Source organism: Euprymna scolopes, chromosome 10 (genome assembly GCF_053919585.1).
Source record: "Euprymna scolopes isolate OS-2025 chromosome 10, ASM5391958v1, whole genome shotgun sequence".
NCBI lineage: Eukaryota > Metazoa > Mollusca > Cephalopoda > Sepiida > Sepiolidae > Euprymna > Euprymna scolopes.
In genome coordinates, this window is record NC_136491.1 from 160188301 (window position 1) to 160195436 (window position 7136).

General features: G+C 36.8%; 1 protein-coding gene across 2 annotated transcripts in view; it reads left to right on the forward strand.

The window, feature by feature from the left end:
• Window positions 1–4217: 4217 nt before the first annotated feature.
• LOC145286340 (synaptotagmin-12-like) overlaps window positions 4218–7136 on the forward strand; it is a 323763-nt gene continuing 320844 nt past the window's right edge. The window contains exon 1 of one of the 2 annotated variants that reach the window (XM_080135262.1): window positions 4218–4569. The gene's annotated coding sequence lies outside the window, so the exon portion shown is untranslated. The remainder of the gene's footprint in view (window positions 4570–7136) is intronic. The other variant, XM_080135263.1, reaches the window with a different exon arrangement.

A 7136-nucleotide genomic window follows, 5' to 3' on the forward strand; every position in this document is an offset into this window, starting at 1 on the left:
TAGCACATTCAAAATAGTTAGATACGATAGTTAAACGAAAAATAACAAGCCAAAAATCTGAAGTAAAAAAAAATACGCTTACAAAAATATTAACGATCGAAGTTTTTACAAAAAAAAAACCCAGCCAGACGCCATTTTCCAGTCTTTAGAGTAAGGAAGACAAAGAGAGATAGAGAGAGAGAGAGAGAGAGAGAGAGAGAGAGAGAGAGAGAGAGAGAGAGAGAGAGAGAGAGAGAGAGACACACACACACAAACGCAAACAGAGAGAGAGAGAGTGAGAGAGAGAAAGTGAGTGTGAGAGAGAGAGACAGACAGATAGAGGGAGATGTCTAGACAGGAAACGAAATTCGTAATTTGATAAAAGTAAAATACTGCTACGTCATCTCGTAACGCTCCCACGATGACCTCATTTAGTGGCTATCTGTCAATCAAACCTCTTTCACTCGCTTTATAACCCTTATTTTAACACTATAATCAATTCCTCTTACTCTTAGCCTACACAGTTAAGTGGTTGGAGTTAGTTTCACGTCCACGTTCCGGGTTCAATCCAGCCTCACGACCAAAACTATCTGTTTTTCTTTTACATCTTTAGACACGCGGGCAACGTTTCTTTATTTTTTTTACTTCGCTTATTCTTTAGTTTACTCCCCCCCTATACAGACAGCGGTTTTTTTTTCGCTGTTTTTTTTTTGTGGATTTGGTTTTTCCGATTTTTTTAACATCATTTCAGGGTTATTACTTATTCCCCCCATACACACACCTAAAAACACCCGGGCAACGCCGGGTACCCCCCGCTAGTCTATAAATATAAAAGCGAAAATGCATGTATGTATGTATGTATGTGTGTATGTATGTTCGCTTTTTCTGTGTGTCTACAAAAGGCTTCTTTCAGAGAAGCGGTCGCTCGCTTAACAACTTTTTATATCACATACAAATCATAATATCTCACAGTTAACAACGAAGCTCGTCTGTCTATTTAATTTGTTCGATTTCGGGAAGATAAATAGTCAATGTTTGTCGCTCGCCGCATGTGGGTTAGTCTTTTTCCTATAACATCTTCGGGGGGGGGCGTTCAGCAGTAAATACTAAAAATCGGCCTTGTGCCTAATTTGCTCGGTGGGAGAGCAAATAAATACTGTTCAGCAGTAAATACTATCCCGCAGTCAAACCTGACCTCATTATCTCATTAAAACGAGCACCTGCTAAATCCAACTAATCAAATAAATTCAAACATGTTTCCGTAAGCATGTCGCGGTGGGGCAATGGTTAACGTCGCACGTGTTTTTTTTTTCACAACTTTGCCTCAACGGTTCGGGTTCGATCCTAATACTTACTTTTTTTAACCCCACCCCCACCTCAAACACCCGGGCAACGCCGGGTACCCCTCGCTAATCTATATATATAAAAGCGAAAATGTGTGTATGTATGTATGTATGTTTGTATGTCTCGCAAAAACTTTCGATACGGTTCACGGATTTTCACAAAATTGATATAATTTTAAAGCTCGATCCTTTGCCCGACAAATATCGAAAAATTGGTCAAAAACATTAATTCCTTCACCCTAAAATCATCAGTTTTCTACAGGGAGGGTCAGCAAAAACCGTCCTCTCATGACAAGTTCACTTCTACGCATGCGCAAATGACGCCGGAACAGGATTTAGTTTGAATATAAAAAAAAACGACCTAATTTTGTCAACGTCGTCTTAGCTCAGTTCATTAGAGCGAGACCTCATTATCTAAAGGTTTTGGGTTCGAATCGTGGTTTTAGATGTCTGTTTTTTTATTTTTAAATGTTTAATATTGAAACAGGGTTATTTAAACCATTTTTCATGTTCTATGTTTTTTGTTTTATTTTTCAGATTTTTAAAAAAAGTTTTAACGTTTGTTTTTCTGTTTCTTTTCCATCACATTCGCGTTTTCTTTTATTCTTTTTGTTTTTCCGATTTTTATATTTAACATCGTTCGTTTGCCTTACGTTAGTTTTTTTTTGTGTGTTTTTCGATTTTTTTAAGTTTTAAAATTTATTTTATATAAAATATTTAATAATTTACTGTTTAATATTTAAAAATATTTACTTCGATTATTCTTATGTTTTGATTAACATCCCCCCCTGCCCGAGCACACACACCTCTAAACACCCGAGCAACCCGGGTACGCCCCGCTAGTCTATATATATATAAACGCGAAAATGTATGTATGTATGTATGTATGTATGTATGTATGTATGTATGTGTCAGGTCATGTATGTATGTATCTGTGTATGTATGTGTATGTATGTATGTATGTATGTATGTGTATATATGTATGTATGTATGTATGTGTGTATGTATGTGTATGTATGTATGTATGTTTGTGTCAGGTCATGTCATGTGCTACTGGTACCATGTAACCCAGTACTACCTGCCTCATGGTTGGGTCACCGGCGACTAAACTGGTTCCCCCACCAGACTTGTTTGGTGAGGAGGGCGGCTAGTCTCCCTGAAGGATTAAAAAGAAGACCTTCCAAAGGGCGAATGAACTCTTTTTCTGGGTCAACGGCCAACTAGCACCGTGTATATTTGTGTGTGTGTATATGTGTATTGGGGTGGAGAAGCCAGCCTTTCTAGGAGAAGCAAATCTCTGATTTAAAAAACCATAAAGCAGAAGACCATTACCCGCATTAAGCTGGTCTGCAGTTTAATTTGTTGCTGGCTATCTTGCTCTTGCTTGTTGCTGGATCTCAACATTTTGAACTTAGAGAGAGACTTAGCTGTCGTACAAAGCTAAGACTCCGTAACATTATATTTGTATAGATACTCCCTCAGGCATTTGGGCTCATGGATTTTAACTGTCTGAGGGAGTGGCACTCGTCTGACAAGACGTTGCAATCATCATGTATGTATGTATGTGTGTTCGCTTTTTCTGTATATCTACAAAAGGCTTTTTTCGCCGTGATTCTCAGTTGGCTCGCTCTTTCTTAAAACTTTTTATAGCTGTCTAAATAATAATATCTACGACTAAGGAGCTCTGGTCGCAGCTATCTTTAATTTACCCGACTTTTACAAACTATTTTCGAGATAATTTTTGATCACCGCGTAGCGGGGAAAACAGAAACTGGCTTCCAGCGCAAAACTAGGTCAAACATCACGCGACTTAACGTTCTCGCAACCGTTAATATCACTTTATAAACGTCAACTTAACGCACTTATCGATTCACCTGTTCCCGTGGTCGAGATGGTTAGGTCGCAGGGTTGTTTTCCATTTCCTTTCCACCTCTGCGTTAAAGGTTCGGGGTTCAAGCCTACCTCTCTACTAAAACCTTTTTTTTTTTTCTTTTACACCTCCAAACACCCGGCCAACGTTTTTATCTTTTTTTAAACAGGATTGTTTTGATATACCCCCCCCTAACACACACACACACACACACACACACACACACACCTCGGGCAACGCCGGCTACCCCCCGCTAGTATATATATATATATATATATATATATATATATATATATATATATATATATATATATATATAAAAAGCAATACACAGAAGAAGAAACTCTTTGTATTAAAAAAGTATACTTCTGTTTAGCTAGTACATAAACTTTTTGATAAACCGACTTTCCCTGATGAAATCTGTACTAGTTACGGGTTAAAAGATGAATATATACTAATGGTTCGACACTAACCAAGAACCAGAAGCACTTGAAGGATAACGGTCGATTAAATATACAGATGGATGATGGACAAGCACCTTGAAATGATTGAAATAATTGATTCACAGAATGATTCGACAGGTATTTGTTAACATTGTTATTGAAAACGACCATGTTGTAATCTTTATGGAAATATTCCCGTGGTAACGTGTTCCTGCGACTAAACAGATGGTACACCTTAATCGTAGCCCTAAGGCTAGTGTTTACTCTCTCCCTCCCTCTCTCTCAGATAGTAATATTGTTATTGAATCAGTCGATATTACAAAATAATTCCAATTGAACAATAACAACATATGCGTACTCATGCACAGGCGCACTATTCTACCCCCCCCCCGAAGCAGAATCAAGCGAGCGAGATTGCTGAGGGGTGGGGGAATAGATGGTGAGGGGGGGGGCAATCACGTGCGTGTCGTAAATTAACGCTTTCCAACGCATACATCCACACACACATCGACGCAGAAATCCACACACACATACACACACACACACGCACGCAGACAGGAATGAGACGATCGTTTCTTTTCTGTAAGAGAAATACGTATAGAAGAGTAGTATTATGTCCCCCCCCGCTCTCTCATCTCCATCTTTATTTGAAACTGCATCTCGCCTCCTCTCCCTTCATCCATCAAGACTGTCACTTCCCTCCCTCTCTACGAAAATAAAGGTGTTTCATAACATTACCAATAGTAGTAGTAATAGTAATAACAGTAGTAGTAGTAGTGATATCTCTCATCGAACCCATCTGTGTCGTTCGATTAACTGTTTTGTCTTTCATTCAGTTTCCAACGTCGGAATTACCATTTTCGTCGTCTTCGCAATAATCGTCTGTTTTTTTTAGATCCCCCTTTCTTCTTCAGATACGACAACATAAAAAAAGGTAAGCAATATCTTTCTTGAAATAATTTCATCTTTTATTCGAGAGTGACAGATTTGATTTCCATGCGCATTCGTTCATTCCGAGAAGGCACTATCATCGTTGACATTGGTTACATCGATAATAGACACCATTTCGAGCACTCAACTCCCCCTCCTCTTTGAGCTTAAGTATTAAATAAATAAATAAATAAATAAATAAAAACTAAAAAGTAAAAAAAAAAAAAATCTTTCACTTTTTAAAAAAAATTTAGTCTCATTTTTATATGATTTTGTTTTTAATTCACGCAACAATTTGTGAAGTCGAAGAATTTAACATTATTTGTCAAACCTGTTATTTTGACATTAATATATTTCAGATTTTCGATGCGACAAGCTGCGTATTCGAAAATTCATGTTTTCATTAGTATTTTATGTGGAGCACACATGAACCAAAATACTTGACATTTGCTTTTAAACTTTAATTCAAGCCAGAAATTACTTGCCTCCCCACGAGAGTCTGTCACAGGTTAGACACAAGATCGGTTTTTATGTGAGGAAAATTCCGTTTCACATAAAGGGGTACTTTGGATTGGGACGAATATGAAAAAAAAAAGAAAAAAAAAAGAAAAGAAGACTGCCTCAGTCTAGAAGGATTTCTCATTCATTGCCCGAAGTCAGGACAAATAAAGTGTTGTATCAGAACAGATACTACATTTTTGCTCCTTAATCGATGGTTTGAGGGCTTCAAAAACATGTCCGACTTTCAAACGGTCACATTTTATAGCTGTAATCGAAAGAGGTGGAGAGTACTGGAAATCTGGTGAGACTTGTTGTAACCTAAACTCCAAGAAACACCACCGGTTATAATCAGTGAGCAACTTCTGTTGACCTGCATGAGAGCTCCTAGTGAATACAAATAATGGATTCAAAATGAACGACTTATTCACTAAATCGTAAACATTTTAAAATACCAAAGTAATTTTGGAGCCTTTAAACTGTCAATTTATAATATCATTATAGAAAAAGCCCAGTTTGAAATACACAAAAAAAAAAGACTGATAGCGTAGCATTGAAAATGTACAATTATTTGTACTGCTTTCATTCTCCCCACTTTCCCAAAGTCCTCACACCAGAAGATCTGTCGGTATTTCAAAAAGTTAATGCAAAAAATATTTTTCATTTCCATATGGTTTTGCTCGTAACAATATCCAGACTAGAAATTCCCACGAAAATAGCTTTTGTAAGCAGTTTATTTTGTGCAAGACAAAAAAATCCGTTAAAAGTAATATTATTATTCCAAAACTCTATCAATATATATATATATATATATATATATATATGTATATATATATATATATATATATATATATATATATATATATATATATAGATAGATAGATAGACAGATAGACATAGAAAGATAGATAGATAATTCCAGGTTAATATTTTCCACTGAAGTTTTAACGAGGTTAATACAAGACTGCTCAATACCAGATCAGTGCAAGATATACTTTATATTTGTTTTTTTTATAAGCATTAATAAGTCGCTACAGATTTATGAGCATGTTTTGGTCAGCGATATAGCTTATATAAAAGCTGAGTCTGTAATGAAAATCGTTCAGATATACAACGTCAAAAGAAATTACACACACATACACATACACACACACACACGCATATATACATATATATACATATATATATGTATATATATATATTTGTGTGTGTGCGTGTATATATAAATATGTATATATATATATATATATATATATATATATATATATATATATATATATATATATATATATTTGTGTGTGTGCGTGTATGTAAAAAATATACTTATTCAATTATATTTCACCTGCTCAAAACAACGAGATATTATAAAAAGGCTGACTGGGACGCCATCAGGGAACTAATCAGAGATGCCCCATGGAGAAATATTTTTTCTCTCCCTGCTGAACAGTGTGCAAACGAGACCACTGACTGGTTCAAAACTGCAATCGGAGCGCATGTTCTCATGCGGAAATTTTATAGTAAGCCCCACTCTCCCCAATGGTTTACGTCGACTTGCGCAACTGCCATTGCTCAAAAGCAGCATGCATACCATAGGTTTAACCGACAGAAGTCCAGTTCAAACAGACTGAAATATATAGAAGCTAGAAATAACGTTAAGAAAGAAATAGCGACAGCTAAGACAGAATTTACGGAAACCACTAAAAAGCGCATCGAAGCACAAAAACTAGGAACTTGAGACTTCTGGAAAATCTACAACAGTGTAGTAAATAATGGGCAATCAACAATTCCCCCACTTACCAACAATCACGAGGTTGTCTCCTCAGCAACCGACAAGGCTAACATGCTTGCCAGTCGGTTTGCCTGAAACTCCACACTGGACCCTTCCAACCACCCCCTACCTGACTTTCCTATGCGGACAGACACCACGCTAGATGATCTGAAAACCACCCCTGCTCAAGTGCATACTATCATAAAAAACCTTGACACTTCAAAAGCATGTGGACCCGATCTAATCCCAGCTGTGCTATTAAAAAAGTGCTCAGCCGAAGTAGCTCCAGTTCTCTCAAAACTCTC